Source organism: Bubalus kerabau, chromosome 1 (assembly GCF_029407905.1).
Source record: "Bubalus kerabau isolate K-KA32 ecotype Philippines breed swamp buffalo chromosome 1, PCC_UOA_SB_1v2, whole genome shotgun sequence".
In the NCBI taxonomy this organism is placed as follows: Eukaryota; Metazoa; Chordata; class Mammalia; order Artiodactyla; family Bovidae; genus Bubalus; species Bubalus kerabau.
Genome location: NC_073624.1, coordinates 79330896 through 79356860, shown reverse-complemented (window position 1 = coordinate 79356860; position 25965 = coordinate 79330896). Strand labels below are relative to the sequence as shown.

At 39.6% G+C, this 25965-nt stretch overlaps 1 protein-coding gene and 1 pseudogene across 2 annotated transcripts in view; one reads left to right on the top strand and one right to left on the bottom strand.

The window, feature by feature from the left end:
• The window catches only part of KCNMB4 (potassium calcium-activated channel subfamily M regulatory beta subunit 4), a 78544-nt gene that overhangs the window by 48022 nt on the left and 4557 nt on the right, over positions 1-25965 (bottom strand). The gene's annotated exons all lie outside the window — the stretch shown is intronic.
• On the top strand, positions 23757-25096 carry LOC129652172 (protein Mdm4-like; annotated as a pseudogene).

Here is a 25965-nt window from a genome sequence, read left to right as displayed (position 1 = left end):
AATATATTTGTTTAATGCCTATCTTTTAGAAAAGAAATTTGAGTTTTGCATTCATGAAGGAAATTGATGGAACTGAATGGGCTATTCTGAGTGTATTAATGTAAAAACTTTCAGAGAGTTTATAAAGGGAAGAAACTATCATCACTTGAAGTGAAATATCTGATTATGTATGCATTATCACTTACTTTACATTATCTTATTTTAGGGCTTATCAAGATTCATAACAGCATTCTTTTTCAGCCTACCACAGTGAATTTGTATTTTAATAGAACACTTCTTGAGTGGGTTCTTTGTGATGTGTCTTGAGGATTGCGTTTCAATCATGTGGGCAGAGTAGGCAACATTCACTCTTCCTTTACTGAGTAACTTTAAAAAAACCACTGCACAAAACACACCATCTACTTAACTAAACACTGGGGGCTGGGTTCTATGTTAGGCATTACCGAAGAAAGAGAAATGAAGACATTTTTTTGGTTCCAGTTTCTTTCTTGACTTGGTTAGGGAGGTAATAATTGAAAGACGTAATATTGGAATAGGTTTAGTAGATTAAATAATTTCCAAAGTAAATTTGGTTGTAAAATGAATTCTTGAAACATTGTCTACTGGAACATAGATTTAATTATATTTTATACCATACTTTCCTATTTTCTGAAATCCTTCAAGACCTCTCTGTGTCAGCTCTGGTGTATAATTTTAATGACATTTCTGAAAATATAAACATGCAATCAGAAAAGCACTTCAAACAAAGTGGGGGAATTCCCTGGTGGTCTAGTGGTTAGAATTTGGTGCTTTCACTGCCATGGCCCAGGTTCAGTTCCTGGTCAGGGAACTGAGATCCTGTACAGCCAAAAAGAAAGAAAAAAAAAAAAGCTCTGTAGAATAAAAAGTTTAACTGAGTCATTTATAAACCCTACAATATTTCACATGCCTCATGACTTTATTAATTGTTTGCAAACGTGTGCACTGCATGCAAACCCATATTCCTGAGGAATGTAGGTTAACTGAACAAACTCATACGGAATTATATGTCAGCTGAGCTAAATTCTAGGGCAAGTGGTTCCAGTATGCACACCCACATCTCAAAGCTAAATGGAAATAATCTTATAGAAGAATCCGAAGGCCAAATAAATGGCTTAGAAAATGTGAAAAGTAGGGCTAAGAACAAAGGGGTGCTAAAATGAGCTCTTCAGAGAGAGCAAGCTGGACAGGTACAGAGTGGTGCCCAGCCTAGAATAGGGTTCGTCAAAGGATGGTCCCACAGACCCCTAGACTGTCAAAAGATCCACCCTTCTGAGAATCTCATTCAGAGGCACTAGGGACCTGCATTTTTAACAGCTTTCTTTCTTCCTTGGAATGACAGGTTTGGGGAATTGATCATTTATGCACTAAACCATTCTTGATTGCTCAGTACAGGATACAAAGCTTAGATGTTAGCCCCTAGCCCTCCTCTTCCTCCCTTCCTAGGAACATGTAGTGCAGTAATAGTAGCATATGTTACAGTGCTGTGTAGTTATGAAAGAGGAAGTGAAAATTTTGGCTTTGAGGGGAAATAGAAGGCTTCACAAAAGAGACAACATGATTGTGTCTTTAAGGTTGAATGGAAGTTTGTTTCTCAGAGAATGGGTTGGGAAGGGGACATTCCAAGAAGAAGAAATGGAATGTGATGGATGTTCCAGAAAGACTGAATCATCTAATGTGCTTGAAGGTGAAGGACATGGGAGAAGACATTGGAAAATGCCCCAATTGTCTGAACCACTCACTACTCATGAAGAATTGTTCTCCTAGCCTTGCAGGTTTCTGTGAAAAACAGCTCACCACCCACCACAGAGTATTCCCATCCACCCCCAAATCTCCTTTAGTTGGACTGTATTATTATGTGTTGAGACTACATCTGCATTTTTATAATTTAACATTATTTATTTAACTTCTAGATTCAAATAGACTGCTAAAGTTGGTGACATTATGAAAACTGAAAAAAGTTTGGAATAACATTCCACTTTCAAGAGAAAATAGTTCATTCAGCTGGAAAGTCAGGAAATAAAAATGCAGGGTCTGTGCCAAAAAATAGAGGTTGGATCTCAATAGAAGTCAGACCAAAACAAGAAGTTTTAATCTGGAAGATGCTCAACAATAATTATTTATAATAAGCATGGCAGTATATGTAAAGATGTGTTCAATGGCTTATGATGATAATTTAAAATTCTTGAGATGGCCAATCCTCTTATGACCATATAGAACACTGAAATGAAATAAAATGTCTTAAATGCTCTTGCATGCCTTCAGAAATGCCTCATAATGTGTGTGTATGTGTGTGTTCTTGGTCACTCAGTCATGTCCAACTCTTTGTGACCCCACAGACTACCACCCGCCTCTGTCCATGGGACTCTCCAGGCAAGAATACTGGAATGAGTTGCCATTTCCTCCTCCAGGGGAACTTACCAATCCAGGGATCAAACCCACACATCTCCTGCATCTCCTACACTGGCCGGTGGATACTTTACTACTGAGCCACCTGGGATTCATTATATATATGTGTGTGTGTATAAAATAAAATACTAACAACCATCATTTCTGCATGAATGAAAACAACAAGTCCTGTCTGTGGTAAGTCCCCTAGAACCAGAATTAATAGATAGTGGTGACGAAAAATTGATGCTTCCTATTTGTGGCAGAATGTATTTTTCCATAGATGGCTCCACCAATATCTATCCTATTTTACACGCTCTTACAATGTGACATTGCTTCTTCTCTATTCAGTGTTGTGGGTTAGGGATTCCCTTCCCTAGGATATGGATGAGTCTGTGATTACAGAGGAAGTGATGCTGTGTGATTTCCAAGGCTAAATCAGAAAAAGAGGACATTGCTTCTGCCTGCATCTCTCTCTTGGGAATGCTTGCCCTTGGAGTTCGGACACTATGCTGTGAGAAAGCCCAGAGTAGTCCATGCAGATAGACCACACAGAGAGGCCTGTGTAGAGAGGAACCAAGGCCCCCCACTCAAGAGCCAACATCAACTCTCTGCTATGTGAGTGAATGAGCCTTCAGATGGTTCTTGCCTCCAGGCTTTGAGTATTTCACTAGAACCTCAGACATCACAGGGCAGAGATAAACTGTCCCCATTATGCCCTGTCTGTATTTATGATCCACAAAATTTGTGATCATAATAAAAATGATACACGCTCATGTGTAGTCGCTCAGCTGTGTCCAACTCTTTGTGACTGGACTGTAGCCCGCCAGGCTCCTCTGTCCATGGGCTTTTTCAAGAAAAATACTGGAGTGGTTTGCCATTTTCCTCCTCCTGGGGATTGTCTCCACCCAGGAATCGAACCCAGGTCTCCTGTGTCTCCTGCACTGCAGGCGGATGATATCATGCTGATGATACACACTGCTGATATCAGAAATTGGGGAGTACAAAGTGTTCTAGATTCCTTGGTAAAGTACAGGTGTGCCAGAGAGTGGGAAATGCAGTGGTCTGTTATTTCAGTGATGCTTCTGGGGGTGTCATGGCACAGGGGATTTCTGGATATCTCCTCCAGAGTGAAAGAGATTGCTGTCTTTTTCACTCGTTAAAACTAAGAGGCACGGTGCATGATGGACCCTTGACATTTTGGAGGAAACACTTACCCATATTTGGGACCCCACCTCTGATCCCTTACTGAGCAATCCACAAACCTGACCCCTTTCAGTGGCAGCCAGAGCAGGAGAACCTGCTCTTTTTACTGACTTCTGTGGCCCAGGACCTCGAATGGTATCCAAGCAGTGCCAGATGGGAGGGATAGATGGAGTCTGTGGAGTTCTGATAGTGTAAATCAAACCCATGCTTTCTTTGACAAATTGCTATTCTCCTTTCAAGAAACTCTTGGTTTTTTACTGATGCCTAAGCATGGGACATCCAGTCACCATGTCATTCACTGTACATTGGGCTATTCGACCCACCTAGACATAGAGGTGGGGTTTTCAGGGCTAACATAGCTCCTGCAGGCAAAAAAGATTAATAAATAAATGCTTCATATTCCTGACACATCTTCACTTTTGTACTATGGCCTTCTCAACTTATCCTAATGTTGCAGTTGCTAATCTAGACATATTTTTCTCAAACTAAGATATTCAGGGAGGCCTGGCATGCTGCAGAGCATGGAGTTGTGAAGAGTCGGACATGACTAGGTGACTTAACAACAACAACATTTTCATCACTCTAGGAGTACTCTGCAGTGTGCTTGAGAGTGCCTAAAGCCTATGACCAGTTCTGGTCGAAGAAAACATTTGAGCTCAGTTTAGCATAACTTTGAGCAGAACTTCTAATTGTTTATTTCTCTTTAAAGGAATAATGTTGGACATACAGGCCTATATTGATTTATGGGCAATAGATAACAAATAATAAATTGCATTTTGAGTAAACTGATTAGAGTATGTTACAGCCTCAGAAAAAGAACTCTGATCAATACATAAGATTCAAAAATTGTATTTCCCATGCACCCTTTCTCAGGAAGCTACTTGAAGATGTATCTCATCAAGGAAAGGGTTTATAGACAATGGCATAGGGTCAAGGAAACAGAATACCTAATAGAGGAGAGACACAGCAGGTCCAAGGTGCAACCAGCACAGTTTGGGGCAGTAGGCTAAAGGATTTCAGAAAGGAAAGCTTTTTAAAGGATAAAAAAGTAGAATGAAACAGTTACACATTATGAATAAGTATATGGGCTCCCCAGGTATTGGCACTAGTGGTAAAGAACCCACCTCCCAGTGCAGGAAACATAAGAGACGAGGGTTCTATCCCTAGGTTGGGCAGATACCTTGGAGAACTGAATGGCAACCCACTCCAGTACTCTTGCCTGGAGAATCCCCATGGACAGAGGAGCCTGGCAGGCTATAGTCCACAGGGTCGCAAAGAGTCAGACATGACTGAAGTGACTTAGCATAGCACATATATGAAAAACAGTATGCAAAGGAGTCTTACAATTCTGTGGGAGAATTTTGTAAAAGTAAGAGAAAGGTACATAAGGAAGTAAGAAAATATTAAAAGAGCATGATTATTAGTGCAAAGAAAAAGTGGCAATAAAAATGAACATTATGTAGTTAAAGTTAAGCACTCCATGTTAATTTGGCCTGAAACTATGATATCTGAGGGGTAAATGGCTGAAAAATGAGATGGAATGGGATGGTGTAAGAAAGTTAAATGCTCAGATTCAACCATTGGCAGGTAATTGTCTAAAATATATACATTGGAGAGCCTACTGTTTGAACATGGATTTAAACAATGGAAAAAGAGAAAACAAAAACAGTGAAATATAGTTGTTTCTGGAGATGCCAAAAGGGATTGGGACAGAGGAGTCCTCATTGTAGTTCTATTGAGATCTTTCTCTGTTTCCTCCCTAGTAACCGGTCTACTTTGGAAAAGAAAAAATCATTACTAAATTGTTTTAGTTTGGACGTTTGTATTGTCCTAGAGAGTAACCATATCATCCTATGGTTTCAAATCTGCTAGCATAGTATTTCATCCAAGTATTCAGGAATCAGTATAGAATAACAGGCAACTTTTTTTTTTTCTTAACCATCAGATCAGATCAGTAGCTCAGTCGTGTCCGACTCTTTGCAACCCCACGAATCGCAGCACGCCAGGCCTCCCTGTCCATCACCAACTCCCAGAGTTCACTCAGACTCACGTCCATCAAGTCAGTGATGCCATCCAGCCATCTCATCCTCTGTCATCCCCTTCTCCTCTTGCCCTCAATCCCTCCCAGCATCAGAGTCTTTAACAATGAGTCAACTCTTCGCATGAGGTGGCCAAAGTACTGGAGTTTCAGCTTTAGCATCATTCCTTCCAAAGAAATCCCAGGGCTGATCTCCTTCAGAATGGACTGGTTGGATCTCCTTGCAGTCCAAAGGACTCTCAAGAGTCTTCTCCAACACCACAGTTCAAAAGCATCAATTCTTCGGCGCTCAGCCTTCTTCACAGTCCAACTCTCACATCCATACATGACCACAGGAAAAACCATAGCCTTGACTAGACGAACCTTTGTTGGCAAAGGAATGTCTCTGCTTTTGAATATGCTATCTAGGTTGGTCATAACTTTCCTTCCAAGGAGTAAGCGTCTTTTAATTTCATGGCTGCAGTCACCACCTGTAGTGATTTTGGAGCCCAGAAAAATAAAGTCTGACACTGTTTCCCCATCTATTTCCCATGAAGTGATGGGACCGGATGCCATGATCTTCGTTTTCTGAATGTTGAGCTTTAAGCCAACTTTTTCACTCTCCTCTTTCACTTTCATCAAGAGGCTTTTTAGTTCCTCTTCACTTTCTGCCATAAGGCTGGTGTCATCTGTATATCTGAGGTTTCTAATATTTCTCCCGGCAATCTTGATTCCAGCTTGTGTTTCTTCCAGCCCAGAGTTTCTCATGATGTACTCTGCATATAAGTTAAATAAACAGGGTGACAATATACAGCCTTGACGAACTCCTTTTCCTATTTGGAACCAGTCTGTTGTTCCATATCCAGTTCTAACTGTTGCTTCCTGACCTGCATACAAATTTCTCAAGAGGCAGATCAGGTGGTCTGGTATTCCCATCTCTTTCAGAATTTTCCACAGTTTATTGTGATCCACACAGTCAAAGGCTTTTGCATAGTCAATAAAGCAAAAATAGATGTTTTTCTGGAACTCTCTTGCTTTTTCTATGATCCAGCAGATGTTGGCAATTTGTTCTCTGGTTCCTCTGCCTTTTCTAAAACCATACCATGCAGCATACAGGATCTCAGTTCACCCACCAGGGATCAAACCCGTGCATCTAGCAGTGGAAGCCCAGAATCCTAACCAATGGACTGCCAGTGAAGTCCTCAGAGAATTTATTTTAGAGCAATATTTCTGGAATTTCTCTCATTATAGAAATAATGGTTTACAAATATTTGGACATCCTTTAGCCCAGTTAAGTTGACACAGGAAATTAACCATCACATCTATAAGTCTTCCACTGAAGAGAAAGCCATTTATTGCCAAAAGCTCAAGTAATGAGTTTTGAATCACTGCTATACCATGGTGCAAATATTCTCCCAAATTGGTCATTTTTTCTTTCAATTTTAATATTTTTGAAAAATGTTAACTTTTTTCTTACTGTGTCATTAAAAAAGTGTATTATTTCATAATATTTGCTCTTGCTTTAAAAGGCTTTGTCTAGTGACAAAATTATGTAAATATTTACCTATATTTTTAGGACTTTCACAGTTTTTGTAAATTAAAAGTTCATCCCATCAAAATTATAACTTTATTTTAATTAAATATTTTCAGAAAAATTTTGAGTATTTTGCAAATAACTTTTATTTGGAAAATTACTATTTTAAAATACATAACATTCAGAAATCAGATCAAAATAGCATAGGTGTATGATATGGAGCTCACCTTCTCCCCTACAGATACATCAAAAAATATCTACGTGTGTAACGACTCTCACTGAACATCTGCTCAACACCGGCAGAAGTCCTCAGACTCCCAAAAGAGCAAGAAAATCTCCAAGTAACTGGGTAAGACAAAAGACAAAAAAAAAAAAAAAAAGACAGAGAAAGAAATTGGGATGGGAGCTGCACCTTTGGGAGGGAGATGTGAAGGAGGAAAGATTTCCACACACTGGGAAGTCCCCTCACCAGTGGGGACAGAGAGGGAGCTTTGGAGCCTCGGAGGAGAGCACAGCAACAAGTGTGCTGAGGGCAAAGCAGAGAGACCTGCACAGAGCGTGGGTGCTGACCCTCACTTCCCAGCCTGAGTGGCTTGTCCACTCGCCTAATGGAGCGGGTGGGGGCTGAGTACTGAGGCTCAACTTCGAAGGTCAGATGCCAGGGGGAGGACTGGGGTTCACTGTGAAGATGGCTAGAGGGGGCTAGGTTGTAGAGCACCACAAATGAGGGAGTCTGGGAAGAAGCCTCCCACTAGAGAGGCAAGGGACCATTTTTGGAGGGTGTGCATGGAGATGGGGGGTCTGCCACAGGAGCTTCTTTCTCTGTGTCCCTACGGGTGGCAGGGCACCGCCTACACGAGCTCCAGGGAAAACAGAACTACCATATGACCCAGAAAACCCACTTGGACATAAACCTAGAGAAAAATCTGTAAGTCAAAAAGATATATGTACTTCAAAGTTCACTGCGGCACTATTTATGATAGCCAGGATGTGAAAGCAGCCTAAATGTTCATCAACAGAGGAATGGATAAAGACGATGCGGTACATATACACATTAGAAACAATGAAACTGTTCCATTTGCAGAGATGTGGGCAGATTGAGAGACTGTCACACTGAGTGAAGTAAGTCAGAAAGAGAAAAACAAATATTGTATAATATCACCTGTATGTGTAGAATCTAGAAAAATGACACAGATGAACTTAATTTGCAAAGCAGAAATAAAGATACAGACATAGAGAACAAACATACGGATATCAAAGGGTAAAGGAGAGGTGGGATGAATTGGGAGATTGGGATTGACATATATACACCACTATGCATCACTTCATGGGAAATAGATGGGTAAACAGTGGAAACAGTGTCAGACTTTATTTTGGGGGGCTCCAAAATCACTGCAGATGGTGATTGCAGCCATGAAATTAAAAGACGCTTACTCTTTGGAAGAAAAGTTATGACCAACCTAGATAGCATATTGAAAAACAGAGACATTACCTTGCCAACAAAGGTCCGTCTAGTCAAGGCTATGGTTTTTCCAGTGGTCATGTATGGATGTGAGAGTTGGACTGTGAAGAAAGCTGAGAGCCAAAGAATTGATGCTTTTGAAATGTGGTGTTGGAGAAGACTCTTGAGAGTCCCTTGGACTGCAAGGAGATTCAACTAGTCCATTCTGAAGATCAGCCTTGGGATTTCTTTGGAAGGAATGATGCTAAGGCTGAAATTCCAGTACTTTGGCCACCTCATGTGAAGAGTTGACTCATTGGAAAAGACTCTGATGCTGGGAGGGATTGGGGGCAGGAAGAGAAGGGGACAACAGAGGATGAAATGGCTGGATGGCATCACTGACTCGATGGATGTGAGTCTGAGTGAACTCCGGGAGTTAGTGATGGACAGGGAGGCCTGGCATGCTGCGATTCCTGGGGTTGCAGAGAGTCGGACATGACTGAACGACTGAACTGAACTGATGCATAAAATGGATAACTAATGAGAACCTAACACACAGCATGGGGAACTCAACTCAATGCTCTGGTGAACTGAGCAGGAAGGAAATCTAAAAAAAGAGGCGGCCTTTGTATGTGTATAGCTGACTCTGTAGCAGAAACTAACACAACATTGTAAAGTAACTCTGCATGTGTGTGTGCTCAGTCGCTTCAGTGTTGCCCAACCCTTTCAACCCTATGGACTGTATATAGCCCTCCAGGCTTCTCTATCCATGGGATTCTCCAGGCAAGAATATTGAAGTGAGTTGCCATGCCTTCCTCCAGGGGATCTTTCCAACCCAGGTATCGAACCTGCATCTCCTGCATTACAGGCAGATTCTTTACTGCTGAAGTCCTGTAAAGCAACTATACTTCAATAAAAATTAGTTAACAACAACAACAAAAAAAAATCCCCTGGACTCCTACCACCGGACTTCCTCCTTTGCCACCCTCCCCAACAGTCTCCCAAAAATTAAATCAAAGTAAACACTGTATTTTGCATTTGCTTCTCTCATTCACTATTAGTGAGTATAGCCTGCATTATCCTTTTTGATGGCGGTGCTTCTTGGCTGCATCTTCATCTATTTCACCTTCTTTAATCAACAGACATTATCTTCCATTTTTTTAAATCACTATATACAATGCTCATTAAATATTGTGCACAATCAATTTTGCTGACAAGTGCGGCATTGATTCTTAGGAGTAGAAATCCTACCTCAGTGGGAGGAGGGAAGGATAAATTAGGAATTTGGGATTAACAGGTAAACAGGCACACACGTGCTTAGTCGCTTCAGTCATGTCCGACCCTATGTGACCCTATGGACTGTAGCCTGCCAGCTCCTCTGTCCGGAGGATTCTCCAGGCAAGAATACTGGCATGGGTAGCCATTCCCCTCTCCAGGGGTCTTCCCCACCCAGGGATTGAACCTGGGTCTCCCACATTGCAGGCATATTCTTTACTGTCCTTCTTATAGACAAATAAAATTCCTTGCATGAATACAGCACATTTTATGTGTCCATTCATCAGTTGATGGACATATGATTTATTTACACTTTTTGGCTATTAAGAATAATGCTACTATGAATAGTCATGTACAAGTTTTTGTGTGGACATGTGTTTTCATTTCTCTTGGGTATATACCTAGGAATGGAGGTGCTGGGTCTAATAGCAATTCTGTTCAACTTTTTGAGGAATTGTCAACTGTTTTCCAAAGCAGCTACAAATCTTTTACATTCTTATCAACAATCTATGAGGATTCTCATTTCTCCACACCGTCATCAAAACTTGTTACTGTCTTTTAATTTTTAATGGTCACTTAGTGGGCTGAAAAGGAGAAGGCAATGGCATCCCACTCCAGTACTCTTGCCTGGAGAATCCCATGGATGGAGGAGCCTGGTAGGCTGTGGTCCATGGGGTGGCGAAGAGTCTGACACGACTGAGCGACTTCGCTTTCACTTTTCACTTTCACGCATTGGAGAAGGAAATGGCAACCCACTCCAGTGTTCTTGCCTGGAGAATCCCAGGGACAGTGGAGCCTGGTGGGCTGCCGTCTATGGGGTCGCACAGAGTCGGACACGACTGAAGCAACTTAGCAGCAGCAGCAGCAGCAGCAGCAGCAGCAGCAGTGGGCTGAAAGTATCTTATTGCAGTTTTGATTTGCGTTCCCCTAATGACTAAGGTTAGCATATTGAAAAGCAGAGACATTACTTTGCCAACAAAGGTTTGTCTGGTCAAGGCTATGGTTTTTCCAGTGGTCATGTATGGATGTGAGAGTTGGAATGTGAAGAAAGCTGAGTGCTTAAGAATTGATGCTTTTGAACTGTGGTGTTGGAGAAGACTCTTGAGAGTCTCTTGGACTGCAAGGAGATTCAACCAGTCCATTCTGAAGATCAGCCCTGGGATTTCTTTGGAAGGAATGATGCTAAAGCTGAAACTCCAGTACTTTGGCCACCTCATGTGAAGAGTTGACTCATTGGAAAAGACTCTGATGCTGGGAGGGATTGGGGGCAGGAGGAGAAGGGGACGACGGAGATGAGATGGCTGGATGGCATCACTGACTTGATGGACGTGAGTCTGAGTGAACTCCAGGAGTTGGTGATGGAGTGCCTGGCGTGCTGCAATTCATGGGGTGGCAAAGAGTCAGACACGACTGAGCGACTGAACTGAACTGAATGACTAAGGGGGCTTCCCTTGTAGATCAGTTGGTAAAGAATCTGCCTGCAATGCAGGAGACCTGGGTTCAATCCCTGGGTCGGGAAGATCCCCTGAAGAAGGAAATGGCAACCCACTCCAGTATTCTTGCCTAGAGAATTCCGTGGACAGAGGAGCCTGGCAGGCTACAGTCCATGGGGTTGAAAAAGTCGGACATAACTTAGCAACTAAACCACCATCAATGACTAATGAGGGCTTCCCAGGTGGCACTAGCGGGAAAGTACCCTTTTGCCAATGCAGGAGACATGAGACTAGGGTTCGATCCCTGGGTCAGGAAAATTCCCTACAGGACAGCATGCCAACCCACTCTAGTGTTCTTGCCTGGAGAATCCTATGCACAGAGGAGGCTAGTTGCTACAGTCCATAAAGTTGCAAAGAGTTGGACATGACTGTGCACACTTTGGACATGACATAGTGACTTAGCACACATGCATGCAGTGACTGATACTGAGCATCTTTTCATGTGCTTGTTGCTCATTTGTATACTTCTTTGGAAAAATATCCATTTCTAACTTTTGTCTATTTATAAATTGGGTTGTCTTTGTGTTACTGTTGTTATTGAGTTGTAAAGGTTCTTTATATTACCTGGATATTCAATCCTAGATATATAATTTGAAGATATTTCCTCTCATTTTGTGGTTATCTTTTCACTTTCTTGATAGTATCCTTCAAAGCACAAAACCACAAATATTTAAAAATTTTTTATTATGTCCAATTATCTATTTTTCCTTCGGTTGCTTGTGCCTTTTGCATCATATTAAGAAACTGCCTAATTCAAAGTCATAAAGATTGACAACTGTGTTTTCTTCCAATAGCTTTATAGTTTTGCTCTTACATTCAGGTCTCTCATCGATTTGAATTAATTTTTGTATTATGATGTGAAGTAGAAGTCCAACTTCACTCCTTTGCATGTGCATATACAATTGTTTCAGCATACTGGTTGAAAAGACTTTGTTTTTTTTTTTTTTTTCTATTGAATGCTCTTGACACCCTTGTCAAAATCAATTACTTATAAATGTATGTATTTATTTCTGGACTCTCAACGCTATTCCATAGATTTGGAATCTATTCCTTATGCCAGTACCATACAGTCTTGATTACTGTAGCTTTCAAGTAAATTTTAAAATTGGAAAATGTGAGCGTTCCAACTTTGTTCTTGTTTTTCAACATTGTTTTGACTATCCTGGGTCCTTTGCACTTTTACCTGAATTTCAGGATCAGCTTGTCAATCTCTGAAAAAGAAAATCCAATTGAGTTTTTTATAGGAATTATAATGAATCTATAGATCAATTCGGAAAGTGCTGCCATCATTACAATATTAAGTTTCCCAATTTATGAACAAAAGGTATCTTTATTTAGTTCTTTCTTTCAAGAGTTTTGTAGTTTTCAGGGTACAAGTCTTACACTGTTTTGTTAAATTTGTCAAATATATTCCTAATTGTTTTATTATTTTGATGCTACTGTAAGTAGAATTGTGTTCTTAATTTCACTTTTGGATTGTTAATTGTTACTGTATAAAATACAGGTATACATTTACTAAAAATACTGGCATTGTACACTTAAAATGGACGTATCCTTATGAAGATCTCAATAAAGCTATTACAAATCAAAGCTTTAAAAAAATAAAAATACAATTGATTTTTGCACATTGACCTTATATTCTGCAGTCTTGCTAAATTTATTTGGCCCAGTAGCTTTTTCTTTTTGCTGAAGTTTTCAGGACTTTCTATATACAAGATCATGTGATTTGTGAATAGAGAGAGTTTTATTTCTTCCTTTCCAATCTGGATGTCCTTGGTTTCATTTTCTTACCTAATTGTCCTGACCATAAACCTCCAGTACTATGTTGAACAGGAGAAGGAAGAATGGACATCTTCATCTTGTTTGTGATCTCAGGGGGAAAGTTTTCAGTCTTTCATCATTAAGTATGATACTAGTTGTGGGTTTTTCATAGTTTCCCTTTATCAGGCTGACAAAGTTCCCTTCAGTTCCTAGTCTATTGATATTTTAAGTCATGAAAGGATTTTGTCAATTTTTTTTCTGCATATATATATATGCATGTGATTTCTGTCATTTATTCTATTAACATGCTGTTTTGATTTTATTATGTTTAACCAAGCTTGCATTCCTAAAATAAATCCCACTTGACCATGCTGCAATATCATAAACTCTTCTCAAAAAAAAAGAGAACACATCCCAATTCATTCTGTTACTATGATACCAAAAAGCAGACAAAGATATCATAAGAAAACTACAGATGAATATACTTTATGAATATAGATGCAAAAATCTTCAACAAAATGCTAGCAAACCAAGTTTTGGAATATATAAAAAGAATTATATATCACAATCAATTTGGGGGAATTGGGAGTGAGAAATAATATGCATGAGATTTCCTTTGGGAGCAATGGAAATATTCTGAAATTAGCAATGATGCTTGCACAATTCTGTGAATATACCATAAAACTGTACACATCAAAAGGGCAAACATTACAATATTTGAAATATATCTTTTTTACAGGAAGCTGTCTTTCCTTCATTTTTCCTCTTTCATTCTTCTTTCTGCCCACAAGGCAGATGCGATGCAAATTAGGAAAAACATGTTAAGGGACATGTTGGCTTAAAGCTCAACATTCATAAAATGAAGATCATGGCATCCGGTCCCATCACTTCATGGGAAATAGATGGGGAAACAGTGGAAACAGTGTCAGACTTTATTTTTCTAGGCTCCAAAATCACTACAGGTGGTGACTGCAGCCATGAAATTAAAAGACGCTTACTCCTTGGAAGGAAAGTTATGATCAACCTAGATAGCATATTGAAAAGCAGAGACATTACTTTGCCAACAAAGTTTCGTCTAGTCAAGGCTATGATTTTTCCTGTGGTCATGTATGGATATGAGAGTTGGACTGTGAAGAAAGCTGAGAGCCAAAGAATTGATGCTTTTGAACTGTGGTGTTGGAGAAGACTCTTGAGAGTCCCTTGGACTGCAAGGAGATCCAACCAGTCCATTCTGAAGGAGATGAGCCCTGGGATTTCTTTGGAAGGAATGATGCTAAAGCTGAAACTCCAGTACTTTGGCCACCTCATGCGAAGAGCTGACTCATTGGAAAAGACTCTGATGCTGGGAGGGATTGGGGGCAGGAGGAGAAGGGGACGACAGAGGATGAGATGGCTGGATGGCATCACTGACTCGATGGATGTGAGTCTGAGTGAACTCCGGGAGTTGGTGATGGACAGGGAGGCCTGGCCTGCTGCGATTCATGGGGTCGCAAAGAGTCGGACACGACTGAGCGGCTGATCTGATCTGATCTAAGAGCAATAAGACAGTAAGAAACTGTGTGTTTGAATGACCTTCCAAATTAGAATGGTTTAGCCCCATAGACTGCTTATAAGCTCAGACATTTACAAAAGAAAAAACCTGCTGCTGCTGCTGCTAAGTCGCTGCAGTCGTGTCCGACTCTGTGCAACCCCATAGACAGCAGTCCACCAGGCTCCCCGTCCCTGGGATTCTCCAGGCAAGAACACTGGAGTGGGTTGCCATTTCCTTCTCCAATACATGAAAGTGAAAAGTGAAAGGGAAGTTGCTCAGTCGTGTCCGACTCTTTGTGGTTCCTTAAAAGGAGGAGACATGAGTTCGATCCCTGGGTTGGGAAGATCCCCTGGAGGAGGAAATGGCAACCCACTCCAGTTTCTTGCCTGGGAAATCCCACGGATCAAGGAGCCTGGTGGGCAACAGTCCAGGGAGTGTCAGAGTCTGACACGACTGAAACAACTTAGGATGTGGTACTTCCTTAGGGTTTTTCTTGTTTGTTTAGGTTACTTTTATTAGGCTCTTATTAAAGCATCCCATCCAATATCCTAATTAATTCAGTTAGATTGTTCCTACTTTTTCACTACTGCAAACAGTTCTGCAATGATAATCCTCACACACTCTTCTTGAACAAGTGTTAGTTTTATAGGGTAAACACCTTTGAAGGGAAATTGCTGTCATTTGCTCAGTTATTACAATGATTGTCAGGTATGCACAACTTCAGTTTCACATAGTATGTTTATTTTCTTAAGTGGTTGAACTAACTTTCCAGCAATAAGTTAGGACTTAACATTTTCTCAAATCCTCACCATTACTTGGTCTTATGAAGCATATTATGTTTTGTCAGCCTGATACGTGTGAAATAGCATTCCATTATTGTTGTCATTCGAATTTTCCTAGGATTACTGGAACAGAGAATTATTTCACATTTATTGACCATTTGGGTTCTTTCTTGAATTGACTGTCCATAACCTTCACTGATTTTCCCATTATGTCAAACATCATTTTCTTAATGATTTGTAGACATTTTCATAAATGTTGATTACTTGTTTTTGCCATTATCTTCTACTTGTATATGGCTTACATTCTCACATTGTTTGCAATAATTTTAATCATATGTAAATCATTGTTTTAACATGCTCAAATGTATCAATATTTTCTTTTTATGATTTGTTCTTTAAGCCTTATTTAAGAAAATATTTCTTAGACCTATGTCATAAAGATATTTTCTTATTCTAACTTTTGAAATCTTTATAGTTTTATTTTCATTTTTAGGTTTTATTTCATTCAAAATTTGTTGTTATGGGTTTGAAGCATGTATCAAATTTTATTTCTTTTTTATGTAGAGTTAATTGCTCAGGTATCATGTATTCATAATGATGAACTTCCTATACTATCTATGTCTCTCAGTAAAATTTAATCATTTCTACCTTAATTTCACTGAGGATATAATATTCATTATTTCATTCCTTTGAAATTTGTTAAGGCTTGCTTTATGGCCCAAATGTGATCAGTTTTGGGAAATATTATGTGGGCACCTGAAACCATGTGCACTGTGCTGCTACTGGATATATTAATTTATAAATATCACTTTGGTCCATTGTTAAACATGTTACTCAAATCTGTTGGATGTGTATGAATATTACTGTTGTCTGAGTATTTATCAGTTAGAAACAGAAATGTCCTAAAATCTCTCATTGTGATAGACATGTATATTTCTCCCTCAAGATATTTCTATATATTTCTGCTTTGCTTTTTTTGTTTTTATGTATTTTGAGTTAATATTTTAGGTACATCCCAGTACAGAATTGTTATATTTTATTGAATTAACTTTTATAACTATGAAATATCTCTTTTTAGCTCTAGTGACACATTTTTGTTTCAAAGTCTCCTGTGTTTCATATTATACAAGTACTCCAGTTTTTCTTTCTTCATTTTTTTGATGGGGGTATTGATGTTTGTATAGTGTGTTTTCCAGCCTATGATCTCTACCTTTAAATTGGAAGAGTTAGTTCATTTATATTCAATGTAATTATAAATTTGGGTTTAACTCTATCTTATTTTTTTAACTTTTTATTTTTTATTGGAGTATAGACGATTAATGATATTATAATAGTTTCAAGTGGACAGCAAAGGAACTCAGCAATACATATATATGTATCCATTCTCTTCCAACTCCCCTCTTGTGCAGGCTGCCAAATAACACTGAGTAGATTATTACTTTTTAAAATTTATTCTACCTGTCTACAGTCTTATTACTCTTTTATTGCATTCTTCTAAACTTACTGTTTTACATTACTTCATTTTCCCCACCTATTAGCTTGGTAATTATTTTCTGCTGTACAAATTCTTAGATTCCAACACAGAACTACTAAATCAGAGACTAGGGTGGAATCTCTGATTCAGTGGGTTTAGGATGGGTTTGAGAACATGCATTACTAACAAGCTCACAAATGATGCTGATGTTTCTTGTCCACTGATTACACTTTGAGAATCACTGATTTGAAGGAAGAAATTGACTAGAAAAAAGGGATTAGTGAAGAGACACTGTAATAACCAAAGCAAATTGTAGTATCTTTGACCAGAACAGCTCAGTTCACTTCAGTAGCTCAGTTGTGTCTGACTCTTTGTGACCCATGGACTGCAGCATGCCAGGCCTTACTGTCCATCAAAAAATCCCAGAGCTTACTCAAATTCATGTCCATCACGTTTGTGATACCATCCAACCATCTCATCCTCTGTCATCCACTTCTCCTCCTGCCTTCAATCTTTCCCAGCATCAGGGTCTTTTCAAATGAAAAGGTGGAAAAGTATCAGGTGGCCAAAATATTGGAGTTTGAGTTTCAGCATCAGTCCTTCTAATGAATATTCATAATTGATTTCATTTAGGATGGACGGATTGGATCTCCTTGCAGTCCAAGGGACTCTCAAGAGTCTTCTCCAACACCACAGTTCAAAAGCATCAATTCTTCGGCGTTCAGCTTTCTTTATAGTCCAGCTTTCACATCAATACAAGACTACTGGAAAAACTGTAGCTTTGACTAGACAGACCTTTGTTGGCAAAGTAATGTCTTTGCTTTTTAATACGCTGTCTGGGTTGGTCATAGCTTTTCTTCCAAGGAGCAAGCGTCTTTTAATTTCATGGCTGCAGTCACCATCTGCAGTGATTTTGGACCCCCCAAAATAGTCTCTCACTGTTTCCCCATCTATTTCCCATGAAGTGATGGGACCAGATGCCATAATCTTCAGTTTTTGAAAGTTGAGTTTTAAGCCAGTTTTTCACTCTCCTCTTTCACTTTCATCAAGAGGTTCTTTAGTTTTTCTTCACTTTCTGCCATAAGGGTGGTATCATCTGCATATCTGAGGTTATTGATATTGCTCCTGGCAATCTTGATTCCAGCTTGTGCTTCATCCAGCCCGGCATTTCGCATGATGTACTCTGCATATAAGTTAAATAAGCAGGGTGACAATATACAGCCTTGATGTACTCCTTTCCCGATTTGGAACCAGTCTGTTCCATGTCCAGTTCTAACTGTTGCTTCTTGACCTGCACAGAGATTTCTCAGGAGGCAGGTTAGGTGGTCTGGTGTTCCCATCTCTTGAAGAATTTTCCACAGTTTGTTTTGATCCACACAGTCAAAGACTTTGATGTAATCAATAAAGCAGATGTTTTCTAGTATTCTCTTGCTTTTTCAATGATCCAGCAGATGTTGGCAATTCGATCTCAAGTTTTCTGCCTTTTCTAAATCCAGCTTGAACATCTGGAAGTTCATGGTTCACGTACTGTTGAAGCCTGTCTTGGAGAATTTTGAGCATTACTTTGCTAGTGTGTGAGATGAGTGCAATTGTGTGGTAGTTTGAACATTCTTTGGCATTGCCTTTGTTTGGGATTGGAATGAAAACTGACCAGGACAGTGGCAGTAAAAATCAGACAAAGTATTAATACCAGAGAATAATGATACCATTAATAGAAACAAAAGATTCTAGAAGAGAAGCTGGTTTTAGAGAGATAAACATGATATTCTTTCGCCATTTTTATTCGTGTAACAAAGGAAATAGAAGATAATTATAATGAGAATAGAAGATTTTAGTCTCAGTAAGCAGTATTATTTTCTGACTTTTTATTCTTGAGAATTATTTTAAAATAAAGTTGTGTTGATAAGGACAATTACATAAATTTATTTATTACACAGGAAAAAAGTATTAAACTTCTGATATTATAATTTAATTTCACAGGATATATTGATGAGATGGTTGGATGGCATTACCGACTCAATGGACATGAGTTTGAGGAAAGTTGGTGATGGACAGGGAAGCCTGGCGTGCTGCAGTCCATGGGGTCACAAAGAGTCAGACATGACTGAGTGACTGAACTGAACTGAACTGATTGATAATTTCCACTAATGAGATACAACATCAATAAGTGCTTCTACAATGTTGTTAAATTATAACTAGTAAATTGGACATCAGATAAGGTTTCAAAGTCCATTTGATCTATTGCATCAGTTCGATGAATGGATATTTCTTCACATGTGCTTCAAGGTACAGAGAACTTTCAGTGACCCAATCTGCTGGATTCTGCTAACAAACCAAGCAAATACATGAAATAAATTTGTTTGATTAGTTTATTTACCAAAATGGTCACAGATTTAAATAATTTAATAAACATATGGTTTTCAATTTTATAACTGATTATTTTAAAAGAAAAGAGGATATTACCACAACTCAAATTACAAATTTTTACACATTAGTGTATGTGTCTTAGAGAATACCAAAGGCACAGCATGAGGAACAGTTAGAAACATATGTAATATTGAAAACCATTCTGTTCAGTATTATACTGTGAGTATTTATGTTAATTGTAACATAAATGTACTGTTTGTCTAGGAACTCAATTGTTAAAATTCTGCTAAAGACAGAGAAAAAAATTTTTAACTCAAGGTAAATAAAATGAGTGACATCGTCACTCATAAATGAGTATTAAAAACATTTCAGATAAACAAAACTGACAACTTATAAAAAGCTTTATAATTCTGAGGTAAGTTTGTAATAATGGAAAATATATGCATTTTCCCCAAAACTTAAACCGAAATATATTGTAATATTACAAACCTCTCATGTAAAAGTAAAAAGTTTCTGATTAGAGTTTGAGATACATAATTTTGAGCATTCTTACAAATAATTAAGACCTTCATAAACAGCATCCACAAATGGATGCCAGAGGTGGCTCATGGTTAAGTACTCTCAGACAGGAAGATCCTAGCAGTCTGCAGAGTAGATTGTTTGCAAAGAGCTGTAATAGGTGGACATAATCTGATCAAGCTTTCAAATATCTAATCATACTAGTCACCTACTCAAAAGCCTCACTTGGCTTCTGTGTTAGTTTCCTATTGCTGCTATAGCAGAAACTTAGTGGCTCAAAACAAATGTATTAACTTGCAATTCTGGAGGACAGAATTCCAAAACGGGTCTCACTGAGCTAAAATCAAGACACCAGCTGGGCTATACTCCTTTCTGAAGCCTCTAAGAAAGAATCCATTTTCTTGCCTTTTCCCGCCTGCATTCTTTGGCTCATGTCCCTCTTCTGTATTCAAAGCTGCCAACAGTCAGTTGAGTTGTCTTCAAATTGCATCACTCTGACCTCCTCTTCCACATTTAAAGGTGCTTGTGATTCTAGAGCCCACCAGCACATCTCTCTATTATTAAGGTCAGCTGATTAGCAAATTTAACTGCATCTGCAACCTTGACTCCCCTTTGCTGCATAAGATAAGATATTCACGGATTCTAGGGATTAGTATGTGACCATCTTTGGTAGATGGGCATAGATTCTTCTTACTATGGGTTCCCAATGTTCACTAAACCCACACTGTCTGTCAAGGACCTCTACATTACTGGCCCCAATTTACTCTCCTGCCTTATCCCAGGTGGCACTAGTGGTTCAGAACCTGCCTGCCAATGCAGGAGACTAAGAGACATGGGTTCGATCCCTGGGTTGGAAAGATCCCCTGGAGGAGGGCATGGCAACCCACTCCAGTACTCTTGCCTGGAGAATCCCATGGACAGAGGAGCCTGGCAGGATAGGGTCCATAGGGTTGCAAAGACATGACTGACGCGACTTAGCATGCATGCACACCTTTTCCCCAGACCTCTGCTCTTTGGCCCCTAGGTTCCAGCCACACCAGTCTATCTGCTGGTTCCCCAACACACCCCATACTCCACAGCTCCAGAGCCCTGCTCCTGGCATTCTTCTCTTCCTTGATGTTCTCTTCATTTCTCCTCATCTTTCCTCCCAAGATAAAAATTCTATTCATTCTCAAAATTTCATGGCAAATGCTTCCTTCTCCAGGAAGCATTCCCCCTAGTCATTCCCCTTTAGATGTCTGTCATATTGTTTGCACCTCCCAGTAGAACTTGATGTTTTGCTTTGTTTGATAGTTATTGTGTTCTTATCTTGACTGCTAGGTAATGATCTCCTTGAGGGCAGAAACTCAAGAATTCATCCTCATGTGTACATCAGTTGCCGCCAAGGGTGCTCAGTCGTTTCCGACTCTTTGTAACACCATGGAGTGTAGTCTACCAGGCTCCTCTGTCCATGGAATTTTCAAGGCAAGAATACTGCAGTGGGTTGCCATTTCCTACTCCAGGGGATCTTCCTGACTCAGGAATCAAACCTGTATCTCCCGAGTCTCCTGCACTGGCAGGAGACTGCACCACCGGAGAAGCCCATGAGTCAGCTGCTGCTGCTGCTGCTGCTCAGCCACTTCAGTCGTGTCCGACTCTGTGTGACCCCATAGACGGCAGCCCACCAGGCTCCCCCATCCCTGGGATTCTCCAGGCAAGAACACTGGAGTGGGTTGCCATTTCCTTCTCCAATGCATGAAAGTGAAAAGTGAAAGGGAAGTCGCTCAGTCGTGTCGGACTCTTAGCACCCCATGGACTGCAGCCCACTAGGCCCCTCAGTCCATGGGATTTAGGCGTATATAAAACTGAACACCTGCTTTGTGTTTGTATGTGTGTGCTCAGTTGTGCCTGACCTCCAAAATTACTCCTCCTTCAGTTTTCCTATGTATAATAATCAAACCACCTCCCTTTTTCAGTTGTGATTGGCACAAACGTTGGAGTCATCTTCATTCTTTTCTCCCTCATTCCTCACATCCAGTCCATCAGTGGACCTTATCAATGCTACTCCCTGATCTAAGTCACCACCACCTTTTGTTTGTCCTACTGGACTCCTTGTTTCCAATCTTGCCTCTGATGCTCTCACCTTGCACAAGTGAGCATGCGCGTGTACACAAACACTCCTCCCCCAATACAAATTCTATCCTCATCTCAGCATCCAGATGGATCATTCAAATTGTTTAAAAGTCTAAGTCTGATTATATCTTGGTCCGGCCTAGTGTCAAATAACTTACCATCACACTTAGACTAGAATCCAAAGTCCTTATAAAGTTTTCTGAGACCCTTGTCTCTTCTCCCACTGTTCTCTGTTCATTCACTGTCATCCTCACTATTCCTCACACTCGCCTCAGTGCCATTGTACTTGCTGTTCCTGGAACTTGTGGAACAGTCTTTCTCTGGAGAGCCACATGATTCATTCCTCTATGTCCCTTAGGCCACTGATCCTCTCATGTCCTTTGGGTCCCTGTGGAAATATCACTTCATCAGAGCCACCTTCCCTGGCCATCCTATGTACAAGAACAGCTCTCATTCCTACCATAACTTTCTGTACCTTTATGCTGCTTAAATTTTCTTTGCCCATCCATCATTACATGACTGTACATTATGAATTGATTTCTTGTCAGTCATTCCACCGAAATGTAAGCTCCAGAAATTTTCTTTTGATCTCTATTCCAGTCCTAAAACCTAGAAACACACCTAGAACCTAAGCAGGCATTTAATAAATATTTGTTAAATGAACTCATCTTTGTACACCCTCCCATTTCTCGCCCAGTTCTTTGATCATAATAAATGCTAAAGAAGTATTTGTGGACTTAAATTTGATGTACATCCCCAATATTACTTCATATTATCACCAGAGAAAAACAACCACAGTAAGCCACTTTTTCATGGAGAAATAAAGGCTACAGATAAGTTGTCACAATTCAGATTAGCCTTTTATTAACTTTGATATGATGGACTCCCTAGACCACAAAGTATATCACGTTGAACATGTGACTCAAGAATGAAGCTCAGAAATTAACCCCAGCAGGCCTTACTGTCTGTACAGGGAGTGTGTGTGTTGGGGGAAGGGGCACACTAGAATGGATGAGAAGGGTACCAAGAAGGTGACTAAGCCACAAAGGCCTATAGTTAATTACATCCAATTTCAGGGGATATTCTTAAAGCCTGAAGCCTCTTCCAGTTCTGTTCTAAGTTTTTCTTCTCTTCAATGCATTTCTTTTAGGTTTTTTAGTAGTACTGATTTCTTAGAAATAGACATTTGTCCTCTCTTTTTAGGTTTTTCTTATCAGAGAAAGAAAACTCAAAAATAAAATACACAGCCTCTAATCACCTACTTTCTCTGATCTCTCAAGAGGCCAGTTTTAATAATTCATCTTTTCTTGGCCATCCAATGTCTACAATGAGGCAAAGGCAAATGTTTGGAACTCCGTAAGTTCATTTCATTTACATTAAACTAATTTTAAAGGATTCTCTTCTTTTCCTTCAGAATTTGAGTCCTTCCTTTCATACCAACTCTCTATATTCAGTAGCATCAGTACCATCTTTTAACCTAAATACACAAATATTAATCATGATGAATCCTTTGGATTCTTATTTTACTTCTCTTGAACAACAGATGAAGACATTTTCTAAGCCAGTGTTTATTTTCACTCCGTCTACAGACTAGAATTACTTGTAGAACTTTTTTAAAATTACCAATGCCCAGGACACACCCAAGACCAAGTGTGAATCTCTAAAGGCTGGACACAGGCATCCGAACTTTTTTTTAAAGTTCCCCCAGACTACTTGCCATTTCAAAATGCTGCTAAGACCTTAGGGACAGTTCAGTGATGCCCCCACACCTGCCGGGCTTGGCGGAAAGAGACTCATGGAACGGCCGTAAGCAGACTTCACGTCACTTCACTGCCAAAATGACATCATTTTCCACCTCTGCCCAGTGTTCAGCATCTGACAGTACTTGCAGGATCTCTCCAGAGCAAACCAATCAGGTACGACCAAAACTGCCTCTTTTAAAGATTTTGCAAGCAGCAGGTGCACAAGGTGAAATGTTCACTGTTAAAAAGCTCTCTCTATGATATGCTAAGAAAGAATCTTGTCACATTAGCTACTGCTACTACAGATGCTGCTCAGACTCTCGCTATCGCACAGGAGCACAGTATGGATATTCCAAGTCAAGACCAACTGAAGCAAAGTGTAGAGGAAAGTTCCAATTCCAGGAAAAGAACTGAAGAATGCAATATCCCACACTGCCTACCTCACAGTATAAATGCAGAAATTCTAGAGAAGAGGAAGACTTGGTAGCAAATTTAACTCAAGAAGAGACGTCAAGACTGGACCTCAGGTTTGAGGAGTGGGATGTAGCTGGCTTGCCTTGGTGGTTTTTAGGAAACTTGAGAAATAACTATACACCTAGAAGTAATGGCTCAACTGATTTACAGACAAATCAGGATACAAGTACTGCCGTTGTTTCGACACCACAGATGACTTGTAATTTTTGAATGAGTCAGTCTCAGAGCAATTTGGTGTTGGAATAAAACTTAAAGCTGCTGATCCTGAACAGACAAGTGAAGAAGTAGGGAAAGTGAGAGACAAAAAGGTGATTGAAGTGGGAAAAAATGATGACCCTGAGGACCCTAAATCCATAAGCGACGATACTGATATAGAAGTTACCTCTGAGGATGAGTGGCAGTGTACTGAGTGCAAGAAATTTAACTCTCCAAGCAAGAGGTACTGTTTTCGTTGCTGGGCCTTGAGGAAGGATTGGTATTCAGATTGTTCTAAGTTAACCCATTCTCTCTCCACATCTGATATCACTGCCATACCTGAAAAGCAAGAAAGGGAAGGAATTGATGTCCCTGACTGCAGAAGAACTGTATCAGCTCCAGTTGTTAGACCTAAAGATACATACAAAAGGAAGAAAGCTCGAAACATTTTGATCCTTGCAACTTGGTGGAATTCTTGGGATTTGGCTCATAGTTCTGAAAGCCAAGAGACCATGTCAAGCATGGGAGAACAATCAGATAACCTTTTTGAACAGAGAAAAGATACAGAAAACATGGAGGTTTGCCAGAATCTTCTGAAGCCATGTAATCTGTGTGAGAAAAGACCACGAAACGGGAACATTATTCACAGGAGGACAGGCCATCTTGTCACTTGTTTTCATTGTGCCAGAAGACTAAAGAAGGCTGGGGCTTCTTGTCCTATTTGCAAAAAAGAGATTCAGTTGGTTATTAAGGTTTTTGTAGCATAGCTGAATCAGTGAATTACAGACAGATATTAACAGAGCTGGTCATGTGTCCAAAAATCAGTATTCAGCATCTCTACGCAGGGTGATCCATTTCATACTTTAATTTATTCATGTCCTTTTATGTTCTAGGACATTTTCACCTCTAAACTTATAGAATTTGAGAATAAGTTCTTTAGAACTAGATTATCAATTTGGAGACTATTAACATTAAAAGAGAAGTTAATCATTCTGTCTTCAAAGATGAGGATTTGGGAGGGAGCAGTACAAATAGAAATACATTCATTTTTATTTAATTTAATTTCTTACTGTTCTTTTCTGGTAGGGAATGTTCTTGGGCATCAAAATCCAAGGTGGCTATTAGAAAGATATTAAAGCTATCAATGAAAAAGCATAAGTAATTAATGTATAAAGTAGATTACTTTATGTTGTGTGGTTCAGAGAAATGATTATTATTGTAAAGAGCCTAGAACAGTGATACCCAACATTTTTGCTAACATACCTCAAAAAACAATTTTGAAAAAGTACATACGACTTTTTGCACATTTTAAAAATTAAGGTGTAGTTAGCAAACAATAAAGTCAATAAAGTGTTCTCTTCTGCTGAAAAAATAAAATAAAATTCCCCCAGTGATTCTAATGAATTGCCATGGTTGAGAACCAAAACCCTTAGCGTACATAACAGCTAGTCACAAAGAGATAATTCAGTGATAAGAACCGTAGTCAGAGGAAGCTGACCCCAAATTTAGATTTTTTTTTTTTTGCAATGTTCAATTCAAAGAGCAGATCACTGCCCTGTGGATAATTAGGACTTGACTTGATAATTAGGACTTGACTTGATAATTAGGATAACTGACTTGAGTACTATATTACATG